This window comes from Anomaloglossus baeobatrachus, chromosome 12, assembly GCF_048569485.1.
Source record: "Anomaloglossus baeobatrachus isolate aAnoBae1 chromosome 12, aAnoBae1.hap1, whole genome shotgun sequence".
NCBI lineage: Eukaryota > Metazoa > Chordata > Amphibia > Anura > Aromobatidae > Anomaloglossus > Anomaloglossus baeobatrachus.
In genome coordinates, this window is record NC_134364.1 from 36,022,372 (window position 1) to 36,035,746 (window position 13,375).

Genomic DNA, 13,375 nt, shown 5'->3' on the forward strand with positions numbered 1-13,375 from the left:
GGTCTAGTCAGGTCGTCACAAAGATTGTGCAGAACCCTCTCTCCCCTTACAGGGCTCACCCCCCCAATGTTCTGGGAACCTAACCTGCAGTACTGCCTCCACTAGCATTCACAAATCCTAGATACACCTTGCACCACACCCTGTCAGGTACACCAGTGGGCTGCTTAAGCTGGAATAGGGCCGCCCACCTAGGGGTCAGACAGGGAGGTGTCAAGTCAGTCGAGTGGTAGCCCTGGAGCTGTGAGGAGCTCTGAGGAAGCTGGGAGTTGTAGCTCCCAGGGGAAAGTAGACTAGGTTGCAGATGGTAGTTTGGACCTAGAGGAGTCAGACCCCCAGTCGCAGGGGATTGAGGCTAGGTGCCTGGGACCTGTCTTGGAGGACGGTCAGCAGCCTGGGCCTAATCACCGGTCTGGGATCGAAGGCACGACGGGGTACACAGACCCTAGGTCGAGGAGAAGCTTCAAGCAACCCGGCAATTAATCTGCGGAGGACAGGGCCTCTATGGACTGTTCTCATGAAGCTCAGAGATAGGGGCACTAACGCAACGAGGGGGATAGGGCTTTCCAAGCAAGCGTCCCACTGAAACCCCAAGCATGAGCCCCTGAGAGCAAGCTCTTCTACTTAGCCACAGTGGGGAGCGGGGCCCGGAAAGCTCCAAGCTGACGGGCCACAAAGGACAGTCTAAAAATACTGTGCCAGGAGGCAGGTCACGGACCACCAGGCAGTGCTGCAGGGGACGGGACCCGGACGAGCTCCCCCAAAAGGGCAGCGGCACCCAGATACTTTGTTTACCCTGTTGTCAGCATCTGCTTTATTGCTGAGTGAGTACCAGATTAACCCCCTGCAACCAGCGAGCCTGCGCTCCCCCTGCACCTTACACCACCATCCAGAGTTCTGGGGCCTATCCCTACCCGTGGAAGGTCACGTCATCTTGCTGCCCCACTCCATCACCCCGGGTACTCCCAACGGCAGCGGCGGTACTCCCAATTACCGCACACCACGGGTGGCGTCACGAACTATATACATCTGTCCTGTAACTACCCCCTTTCTTTATTTGGGTGTGACCCTTAGCCCTCTGGGTCCGGAGACCCTCGAGCCACGAGCAGTGAACATCCGGATCTGAGCGGTTCCGACTGCTGCTGGGGCGTTACACACAATGTGGGAATTCACAAGTCTGCAGTCACAGAGTGACTGCAGACTTGTAGCCTAATGCCGGGCAACCCTTTAACACTTGACACTAAAGAGATTGAGGTCTTTATTGGGCAAAATAGCTTCACTATTCTTAAGATTTGGCACACACTTCTATAGTATATCATGCCAGCATAAGAATTTACTAACAAATTAGAATAACCAAGTATAGGACATCAAGATCAGAGTATTAGAGGTCTGGCACCCCCACCAATCAGAAAGCTATGGAACCCATGGGGTGGAGGGGGGCGACATGACCAGAGGGAAGGGAAGGAGTGATTGGGTTAAATCGATGGGAAAAAAGGGGATTGGTGGCATTTGTAGAATGCAGATTGGCCTGGGGGGGGGGGGGGGGGGGGGGGGGGGGGTTGGCTGGTAGAGATATATTAGGGGTTGGGGAGGGTCTTACCTTCCTTATTTCCGGACGGAGTCTGATCCCCTCCCACCCCTCCCTTGAGGTTTGAGTTCTAATAGTAAATATGGATCAATCTTTCAATGATGTAGAGCTTCCAACATTGATTATGTGGTATTTGCGATTTATTAACACAAGTTACACCCATATATCAGCCCTCTGGTGACAAGACTGGTCATGGGATGTGGCTTCAGTCTAAAAAAAAAATTTATGTTGTGTTGACTTCCAGGATATTTTTGCCCCTGGAAGTTCCAGACGGAAGTTAGATATTGTGGTCGTGTTTCTTAGAGATTTCATCCTTCTAGAGATCTGAAATATGAAAAAAGCCAAGCAACTGGTGTAACCAAAATGTGTGAAGACAAATCATAAAATATAAAACTTTTAATAGTCACAGATTAAAATATTTTACACACACACACACACACACACACACTCACACACACACACACACACACACACACAGTTGTAAAAACCAAACAACAAAAAATTACAGCACAAGGAGCTGATCTTAATTTAACAATAAGAGAACCTGGTCAAAAAAAAAAAATTCTCTCACTTTTTTGGGACCAGGTTCTCTTACTGTTATAGTCCTCTGTGTATACAGTGGTCAGGAGCTGGGCTCCTTGGAACTACTAGGTAGTAGATGTTGGTCTGGACCTGGTACGAGCTGGACCCCCGGTCGCAGGGGATCGTGGTAAGGGACATGGAACGGTCGAGGAGGACAGCCGGCGGCCTTGTACCATCACCGGGCTGGGACCAGGGCATGACTGGGTACGTGGACCCTACGTCAGGGAGTAGCTTCCGGCAACCTGACAATTTACCCGACGAGAACGGAGCCTTCAAGATCCGCTCTCCACCCGCTCCAAAAATCGGGGGTACTAGCGCAACGAGAAGGATAGGACTTTCCACAAATACGGTCCAAGAAATCCCAAGCGTGAACCCTGAGAGCAATCTCCCTCAGTTAGCCACACTGGGGAGCGGGACCCGACTAGTTTTAGGCTACAGGGACCAACCAGAAAGAAACAAGGTGCCATGGCAAAAGGTCACAGAACAGGCAACACCAACAGGAACGGGACCCAAACGTGCTCCCCCTCAGCGGCATCCAGGATTTTGGTTTACTACAGTGGTCAGAGTTATTGGACTGAGTATGCAAGTGACCCTTACCGCCCCAACGGCACACCCCTGTCACTTTCACCGAGTCCCGGGGCATCCCCCCTACCCGTGGAGGGGTTAAACACCTGGCTGCCCACTCCATCGCCACCGGGTACTCGCAGCGGTGGTACGCCACCTTACCACACACCACGGATTGAGTCACGAACTATATCAATTCCCCTGTAAATACCCCCTTCATTCGAGTGGCAGCGAGACCCCTGGGTCCGAAAGCCCCTCGAGCCACCGTGGATCCGGATCAGAGCAGCTCGGCTGAGGACACGGGGGCGGTATAGCAGCACAGGACCACATGGAATTGCAGGAAAAGTCACTCATGCAAGGTTTCTGATGATGTGAACTAATTTCCTAATACAACATCTGAACATTAGACTTTAGGTCATTGGGTCTAAATTTGTCATCAGGGTCCATGGTCTTAGCATAAAGTGACAACTGCGCCACTGGCGGGGCTTACCCTGAATGAGCACAACTAAGCAACTACCTGGTTTTCACTAGAACCTCTGATGATGAGGAAAGGCTTGAGCCGTTCGGGTAGTCGTCAGGTACCACTCCATGGCAGTCCCCGGACCTGCAGTAGCTGACCGATGGGTCAAGGCAGGAATATGAAGTACAGAGGCCACAGGCAGAAAAGTAGTCAAGTCAGGGCAGGTGGCACAGGATCAATATACCAAGCAGAAGTCAGGAGAGGGAACTTCAGGGTAATCGTGGAAACAAGCTGGGTAGATAACAGGAGAGACCAAACAAAGCAGAGCACAGGACACTGACTTGGACCTAACCTCAAGCCAAGTGTAATTATAGTCACCTGTGGGTAGTCGGGTTCGATGGGCGTCGCTGGTTTCGGTCCTGCGTCTCCCGTTTTCTTGCGATCGCCGTCCTCCTTCCCTGCTGTGTGGATTATGTGTCCCACGTCATCCACATAGAGGCCTCCATTGTGCTCCTGCGAACGTTTCTCTGCCCTGCTGAGGGCAGATCAAAGTATCGTAGAGCGCATGTGCAGGCGGTCTTTTACCTTTCCCTGTGCATTACAGTACTGTGCTCTGCCCTCAACAGGGCAGATCAAAGTGGACAGTCGCAGGAGCAATGGCTGCCTCTGTGTGGATGACGTAGGATGCATCACCTTTATGGAGCAAGGAAGGAGGACTATTATGGAAGGAAGAGAAGAGGCATCAGACCAGCGACGACCATCAGACTGGACTGCCCTGCAGGTGAGTATAATAAGAGCTGTTTATTAAGGTTATACATAGTGTCCTGGGCGCTTATATACAATATTCTAGAATGCTGTATATAATGGCTCACTGGTGATGGCCGCAGATTATAGGGGAAAAACATGGTGACAGGTTCCTTTTAAAATCCTGCAGAGTCTGGCCACACCTCACTATAGCTGAGTGGAGACTCTGCAGCAACAGGAGGATGTAGCAGTGCTGAATGTGCTGCAAGGGGCAGCTCAACGTACGATCGACACTGGGGAGGAGTAGAGGTGCCCACAGTGAGTCACTGTGCGAGTCACTGGTGTGACAGTCAAGAGACAAGGCAGGTTGTGGTTTTTTTTTGTTGTTTTTTTTTGGTGTAAAGCATTCTCATTCATATTTAAAAAATATATCTAAAAAGATTTGCAGACTCAAAAATTAAGCTTGATTAAAAAAAAAAAGCCTTTGATGTAGCTTCAATTCATTAGACTATTGCTAAAAATCTCTCCCATCTACAAGGCTGTATAAGAAAATGAAATGTGGCAGCAGTTGAAATTCAAAGGATTAGAGAGAAAAAAAAAACAAAAAAACAAAAACAAAACTTGGCTGCTTTCTTCCAATAACTGCGCCACCCCTGTCTACAGGTAGTATGTGGTATTGCAGCTCAGACCTATTGACTGGGAGCTGTTTCTGAAGGCATGCACATAAGGGGTTTAAATCTTGTGTTATGGGTAAGATTTTTAAGGCTGTTTGTTATATTTTTCCTTTCTTGGTGGGTCCCTGAGGTCAAATACAAGTGGATTTCTATCTGATTCAAATCAGCCTTCAACTAACTGGGGTCAGGTTATGCGTTATGTACCGCCCCCGCATCAGCAGCCGAAACTGCTCGGATCCGGAGTGGCTCGAGGGGGTCTGCGGACCCAGGAGTCGTGCGGTCACTCAAAACAAAAAGGGGGGGTATTTACGGAGTACTGTACGTTTAAAGTTCGTGATGCCACCCACAGTGTGTGGTAAGGTGGAGTACCACCGCTGCTCTAGAGAGCGCCCGGTGGCGATGGGATGGCAGCCTGGTGTTTAACCCCTCCGTGGGTAGGGGAATGCCCCGGGGCTCGGTGATGCTGGCGGAGGGATACCGTCTGGGAGGTAAAGGTCACTGCGTACTCACTCAGTCCAATAACGCTGACACCGACAACTTGTAAACCAAAGTTCTGAGCACCGCTGCATCAGGGAGGGAGCACGCCTGGATCCCGTGTCCTTTGGTCTTGCTTCTTAGCCTGTGACCTTTTCCTTGGCACCTTTTTACTGATTGGTCCCTATAGTGTAAAACTAGTCGGGTCCCACTCCCCAGTGTGGCTAACTGTGTGAGCTTGCTCTCAGGATTCACGCTTGGAATTTTCTGGACCGTATGTGTAGAAAGTCCTATCCCCCTCGTTGCGCTAGTACCCAGATTTTGGAGCGGGTGGAGGATGAATCTTGAAGGCTCCGTCCTCCTTGGGTGAATTACCAGGACGCTTGAAGCCACTTCCCGGCCTAGAGTCCACGTACCCAGTCGTGCCCTGGCCCCTGCCCGGAGATGGCACAAGGCTGCCGGCTGCCATCCTCGGCAGTTCCGTGCCCCTTGTCACGATCCCCTGCGACTAGGGGTCCTGCTCCTACCAGGCCCAAACCAACGTCTTCCACCTAGTAAGAAGGAGCCCAGCTCCTGACCTCCTCTCACTTTCACCTTCAACACAACACCGTTTGTCTCCTGACACTCCGGACCCTCCCTAACCAACCCCCAAGTGGGCGACCCTATTCCCTTCAGGCTACCCACTGGTGTGTCTGGTGGGTGTGGTGCAGAGTGTTCCTAGGATTTTGATTAGCTTGATCTTAGCAACACCAAAGGCCAGGGACCCGTAACCAAGGAGGAGGTGGATACTGTGCAGAAGGGCAGATTGCACCGAAGGGCAGATTGCACCGAAGGGCACATTGCACCGAAGGGCACATTGCACCGAAGGGCACATTGCACCGAAGGGCACATTGCACAGAAGGGCACATTGCACAGAAGGGCACATTGCACAGAAGGGCACATTGCACAGAAGGGCAGATTGCACAATACCCTGTGATGACCTGATAGGCTTATTGTTACAGGATTCTGCACATGCGGTCAGTGAGAGTATTGTTATATTTATTCCACATAATGAATCTAAGAACAAGAAAATATATATATTTATGTAGTTCAGGGATTTTTATTCTTTACCCATATTTCCTTCATCAGACCCAGCTAAACTGAAGCGCAGACACAATAGCTACAGATTTCAGAAGTTACGTTGACATCACCTGCGTGACATATTGATATTGGCAGCTGATGAAAACAATGAGGCCATCCTGCCAACTCACATAACCACCGCCTGGGGTGACCTCATCTCCGCACTAACACCAATACATTCAGGGCTTCAGAATAGTCTAGAGTCCATTCAGAGACTGCTGTATATCAGTACAGCCTGTGCAATGCTTATGGATTGCAAAGGAAACTACCCAGGCAGCCGTTCCGGTATGAAGGACCCCATGTGGCAGATCTCTCAGCAAACGCTCCACATCTGAATCACCTTAATGATCGGCAGAGACCAATATTCACAATTGTAGAAGGCACGGTAGCATGTGTGAACAACCTCAGAACTGTTTTGTTTTAATTGGAAAGTCGTAGCAATATAAACATTTCATGGCTACACGCCGGCTGGGAACACTTGTCTGCAAAAGGCGGTAAGGCTGTTTTCACACATCAGTTTTTTAGCATCAGGCACAATCCAGCGTGTGCCTGATGCAACGGATCCGGCGCAGAATATGCAAAAACGGATGCTCCGGATCCTTTTTGATGGATCCGGTATACCAGATCTGTCAGAAAAAAACGGATCCAGGGAATCCGTTTCGTCCATTTTTTGCTGAATCCTCAGTTTAAAAAAAACAGATCCAGCGGCCGTATCCATCTTTTGCTGCATTACACCGGATCCGGCGTCCATAGGCTTCCATTGTAAATCACACCAGATCCGGCGCGATGCAGTTTTTTGTCAGAGACAAAAAAACATTAGAGACATTCCATCCGGCCACCGCATCAGCCAATTACGACGGATCTGGCAAAAGCCGTATGCAACGCAAGGCCATCAGGCACAATCCGGCGCTAATACAAATCAATGGGGATAAAACTGATCCGGTGCCGGATCAGTTTTATCCGTTTTTTTCCGGCTTGTGCCTAATGGAAAAAAACTGATGTGTGAAAGTAGCCTTATGCGGGCGTCACACGGTACGATATATCGGGCGATATGTCGTCGGGGTCACGTCGTTAGTGACGCACATCCGGCATCGTCAGACATATCGTACCATGCGACACCTCCAAACGACTGTGAACGAGCAAAAATACTCACCTTATCGTTGCTCGTTGACACATCGCTCATTTTCATAAAGTCGTTCCTCCTCCTGCGCGCCGGTTGTTAATCGTTCCCGAGGCAGCACACATCGCTCCGTGTGACACCACGGGAACGACGAACACAGTTACCTGCGTCCCGCCGGCAATGCAGAAGGAAGAAGGTGGGCGGGATGTTACGTCCCGTTCATCTCCGCCCCTCCGCTTCTATTGGCCGGCCGCTGTGTGACGCCGAACGTCATCCACATGCCAGCCGTGTGTCTTTTTTTTTTTTTTTTTTTTTTTTTTTTTTTACACTCTAGCAGTTAAAGGGGATCTTCCCATCTTAAATTTTCTATACAAATATGTATTATTACTAATAATAATAGCAAATACTTCCAATTAGAAATGTATAGTTCTCCTGATTAGCTATGTCACTTAACTCATGTGCAGGGCATTGCGGTAGGTTAGGTATACATGGTTACTTTAAACTATCAACTTTTACTATATGAGTTGTTGTAACTAATGTTGAGCGAGTGTGCGCGCCACTGCTCGATACTCAATTGAGCATTGGGGGGTGCTCGGGTACCAAAAGGAACCTGAAGACCCACCTCTTCCGACAAGCCTACAACCTGCCGTAACCCTCAGTCTGATACAGCGCCGCACTATCAGCTCTACCCTCACCCTACTGTATCCTTACCTATCCCTTGTAGACTGTGAGCCCTCGCAGGCAGGGACCTCTATCCTCCTGTACCAGTCTGGCCTTGTATTGTTTATGATTATTGTACTTGTCCCTATTATGTACACCCCTTTCACATGTAAAGCGCCATGGAATTGATGGTGCTATAATAATAAATAATAATAATACCACATTTACTGATGATTTGCCGATTGACCCGCTAGTCAAATACCTTTTTGCCATCGCACACACACTAATTAAGACCTCTCATGCAAAGACACGTAGTAGTAACAGCATTTGCCTAAATTAGGACTCTTCTTGTGAGCAAATGATTGAAGTTCTGAGAACTTCAATTTATAATTATTTCTACCACTTTTAATACGCTTTTTTAGCTGGCCAAAAAAAAACAAAACAAAACCACGCGCATCTAAAAAGAACGCCGGAGGCAGGGGAAAAAAAAAAAAAAAAGACTCTTAAAGACAGTCAAGCATGTGAATAAATAATTACCTGTTTGCAACAAACCTCTCCAGACACTAACTACTGACTTTATAAGTCTTAATACAACAATAAAAACTATATCCAGTTATTTAAAATTGTCTTGACGGGGTCTTTTAAATAAGGAATAGCATTATAACACAGATCAGAGTTTACATAGTACCTGTCGGATAAGGCTAGTTTCACACATCCGGCTTTTCGCTGGTTTGCCGATTCCGGCGCACGCCAGTACAGTATAATACAGTACAGTGGCAGCGCCGCAACTTCCGGGTCACATGACAGCATGTGACCGGCGCTTGTCGTGCTGCCATCGTACTGTATTATACTGTACTGGCGTGCACCGAATCCGGCAAAAAGCCAGATGTGTGAAACGGGCCTAAGAAGCGCTAAGGCTAAGAACACACATCCGGCTTTTCTCCCGTTTGTCGGATCCGGCGTGCTCCCGTACAGTGTATACAGTACAGTGGCTGCGCGACACGCTCCGGTCACATGACAGCACGTGACCGGAGCATGTGACCAGGAAGTTGCAGCGCAGCCACTGTACTGTATACACTGTACGGGAGCGCGCCGGATCCGACAAACGGGAGAAAAGCCGGATGTGTGTCCTTAGCCTAAGGACTTTTTAATGAACAGACAGCAGTTTTTCACAGACAGCACTTGTACCTATAATTATTATTATAGCGCCATCTATTCCATGGCGCTTTACATGTGAAAGAGGTATACATAATAGGGACAAGTACAATTATCATAAACAATACAAGGCACAGACAGGTACAGGAGGATAGAGGGTATCCTACAGGGATAGGTGAGGATACAGTAGGTGAGGGTAGAGCTGATTGTGCGGCGCTGTATCAGACTGAGGGTTACGGCAGGTTGTAGGCTTGTCAGAAGAGGTGGGTCTTCAGGTTCCTTTTGAAGCTTGTCAAGGTAGGTGAGAGTGATATGTTGTGGCAGAGCATTCCAGAGTATGGGGGAGACGGGAGAAATCTTGGATGCGATGGTGGGAAGAGGAGATAAGAGGGGAGTAGAGAAGGAGATCTTGTGAGGATCTGAGGTTGTGTGCAGGTAAGTACCAGGAGACTAGATCACAGATGTAGGGAGGAGATAGGTTGTGGATGGCTTTGTAGTTCATGGTTAGGGCTTTGAACTGGAGTCGTTGGGCAATGGGAAGCCTGTGACGGGATTGGCAGAGAGGAGAGGTCGGGGAGTAGCGGGGGGACAGGTGGATTAGCCGGGCAGAATAGTTTAGAATAGATTGTAGGGGTGCACGACTATTAGAAGGGAGGTCACAGAGCAGGAGGTTGCAATAATCCAGGCGGGAGATAATAAGGGCATGCACTAGAGTTTTTGCAGCTTCTTGGGAAAGGAATGTACAGATCCAGGAAATATTTTTGAGCTGGAGGCGGCAGGAAGTGAAGAGGGCTGGGATGTGTGGCTTGAAAGAGAGATCAGAGTCTAGGATTACTCCCAGGCAGCGAGCACATGGCACTGGGGAAAGTGAGCATAATAGTGAATGCTATCATTCACATGTTCCGCGGACCAGGTGGCCCATGCAATATTGCGGAGACAAGTCTGATTGTGATCAGAGTGTCAGATCAAAAAATTGTCAGTGCAAGTCTATGGGTCAGTGGAACATAAAACAAAAACAAAAAAAAACCACGCAACACTTAAAAGGGAACCTGTCAGGTGCAATATGCAACCAGGACCACGAGCAGTTCTGGGTGCATATTGCTAATCCCTGCCTAACCGTCCCAGCCTATAGTAGTATACATAGATCTTTAGAACAACAATTTCTAAAGATCCCATATCATATGCTAATGAGGCCAGGGACTAGTCGCAAGGGTGTTCGTTCCCTTGGCTAGTCAGCCCCCTTAGTATGTAAGCAGCTGTGGGCATACAAACATGCTAATGGAGGCACAGCATCAGAGGATGGTCGCTCTCACTTCCCTGCTGCCATTGTGTGCGATGCTGGATTTCGGCTCAGTGCACATGATCCCGGACTTTCGGTCATGCGCACTACACGAGTTTGAAGCTGGGACGTGTACACCTGGCTTCATAGTGCCCATGACCGGACGTCCAAGATCACGTGCACTGAGCCAAAATCCAGCATTGGGCACTGTGGCAGGAGGAGAGGTGAGCACAACCATCCTCTGACTTTGCACATTCATTAGCATGTTAGCATGAAAGCACACCACTGTGGACGCACTAAGGGGGCCAACTAGCCAAGGGAAGCAACGCCCTTGTGAGTAGTCGCTGGCCTCATAAGCATATAATGAAGGATCTTTAGAAATACTTTTTCTATAGATCCCTTTATCTATGCTAGTGTATACAGGGACGGTTAGGCAGGGGTTAGCAATATACACCCAGAACTGCTCGTGGTCCTGTGTGCATATTGGACCTGACAGGTTCCCTTTAACTAGAGAAAAATCAGACACAAATTTGAATGGCATCCATGTGCAGGCCATGGCCTATATTCTATGTATATATAATGCCACAGCATTGCTGTATGTAGAAGAAATAACAGCCTTCTATGAATGCCGGCCACGAGTTCTTTTCACAGCAGTGTACTTAGATGACAGATTCAGGGGTCTTCAGCTGACCCCTGGCTGTCATGACGACTCATTGGCATCCTGAGATCGCATTGGGGGCACAGCAATGAGAAGTCAAACGCATACCCCCTGCCAGTGTGCTTTAATCAGATTGACAGTGGTATTTTACAGGCTGACAGCAACCACCCACGACTGTTAGACTCCGTGCGCACACTGCGTTTTTACCTGCTGTTTTTGCTGCAGAAATTTCTGGAGAAAATGGTTGTAACCTTTCTGCAGACATTCCCCAGAAAAACCTATGGGAAAAAAAATAAATATAAATTATATATATATATATATATATATATATATATATATATATATATATATATATATATATATATATATATATATATATATATATATATATATATATATATCTGTGCGCACAATGCGTTTTTTTCCTCAAGAACATTCTTTCTGCAGAATTTCTTGAGAAAAAAAAATGTCCATGTCACTTTTCTGCAGGTACCTGCGATTTTTGCCATAGATAATGGTAAAAAAAAAACCACAGGGACCAACCTGCGGAAAAAAAGCATCAAAAACACATTCGTTATTAGTGCGTTTTTTTTTTTTTTTAAACGCAAGTACGCTAATCTTTCAGACTCAAGAAATTTTTTGAGAAAAATCCTATTTCTAGTGCGCACAGGGCCTCGAGGTGGATGAAGGTTGAATAATTCAGCCTTCATCTGCAGGGAAAGATGTGGGCTCAGCATGCGAGCCCGCATCAAAGGCAGGGAGACTACTCATGACGGACAGCCTGTCATAAGTCGTTAAGGGGGTTAAAAGGGAACCTATTAGCCGATTCGAGTTTCTCAAACTGTGGGCAGCATAGATTAGACATTTCCCCCCACCCTTCATCTTCTCAGCCAAGAAAATCAGATCATGCTACGAACCGGGGTGCGATCAGAGCATCCAGCATTGAATACTTACTACATGGGGATGGGGAAGATTGAATTAGGCTACTTTCACACTTGCGTTGAACGGCATCCGTTGCATTGCGTTGTGTGACGGATGCATCGGATGTGTTGCATATAGTGGCACAACAGATCGTACAAAATAACGCAATCAGTTATAGTTTTTTTTTTCCTTGACTTTACACATCTGGGCATGCGCAGTTGTGTAAAGACAGATGCGTTAATGGAAACTGTTAAATGACGGATTGTAACGGAATCCTCCACCATAGGCGTCCATTATAAAAACAACGGACGCCGAAGGAATCCTGCATGTTGCGTTTTGACAGTCCGTCAAGCGCAGAAAAATGCTACATGCAGCATTCCATCCGCCAGGAGGATGCAACGCAAGCCATCCGTTGCTATCCGTAGCCAATAGAATTCTATGACCAAGAAAACGGTTTCCTGCAACGGTTACCGTAATTCCTCAAGGCGGCGGATAGCAACGGATGCCGTTCAACGCAAGTGTGAAAGCGCCCTTAGTTGAATTTCAACCTATTCTGTTCTGGAATGAGAAAGACACTGCCAGAAGCTTTTGCCAGTGGCTTAATTCACTCTCCCTACACATGTGGACATTGGGTCCTGGTAAGGAGCCGTTGGTTGAGTGGACCTTTGGCCAGCAGCTATTGAAAGGTCTATGGCCAACTTTAGAGTACTTTAGAGTAAAGGCCGCTTTACACGCAACGACATCGCTAAGGAGATGTCGTTGGGGTCACGGAATTCGTGACGCACATCTGGCCTCGTTAGCGACGTCGTTGCGTGTGACACGTACGAACGATTAAAAATACTCACCTTATCGTTGACATGCTGTCCATTTCCCAAATATCGTTACTGTTGCAGAGCGCAGGTTGTTTATCGTTCCTGCGGCAGCACACATCGCTACGTGTGACACCGCAGGAACGAGGAACAGCACTGTACCTGCGGCCGCCGGCAATGAGGAAGGAAGGAGGTGGGCGGGATATTCCGCCCGCTCATCTCCGCCCCTCTGTTTCTATTGGGCGGCCGCTTAGTGACGCCGAACGAACCTCCCCCTTAGAAAAGAGGTTGTTCGCCGCCCACAGCGACGTCGCCAGGCAGGTAAGTATGTGTGATGGGTCCGAGCGATGTTGTGCGCCACGGGCAGCAATTTGCCCATGACGCACAAACGACGGGGCTGGGTACGCTCGTTAGCGAGATCGCAGCATGTAAAGCAGCCTTAACTGATGAGGGGCTTCCTTACCCGAGAACCCACAGCAGCCTTGCGATAAGAAACTACGGACCCCACCTAGAGATTCCATCAGTTTGCAGAAGGATTTCCATAGCAATAATGGGGACTGTGTAATCACAC

General features: G+C 48.4%; 1 protein-coding gene across 1 annotated transcript in view; it reads right to left on the minus strand.

Annotated features, from left to right (window-relative positions):
- The window catches only part of RAB15 (RAB15, member RAS oncogene family), a 108,341-nt gene that overhangs the window by 93,865 nt on the left and 1,101 nt on the right, over positions 1 to 13,375 (minus strand). The gene's annotated exons all lie outside the window — the stretch shown is intronic.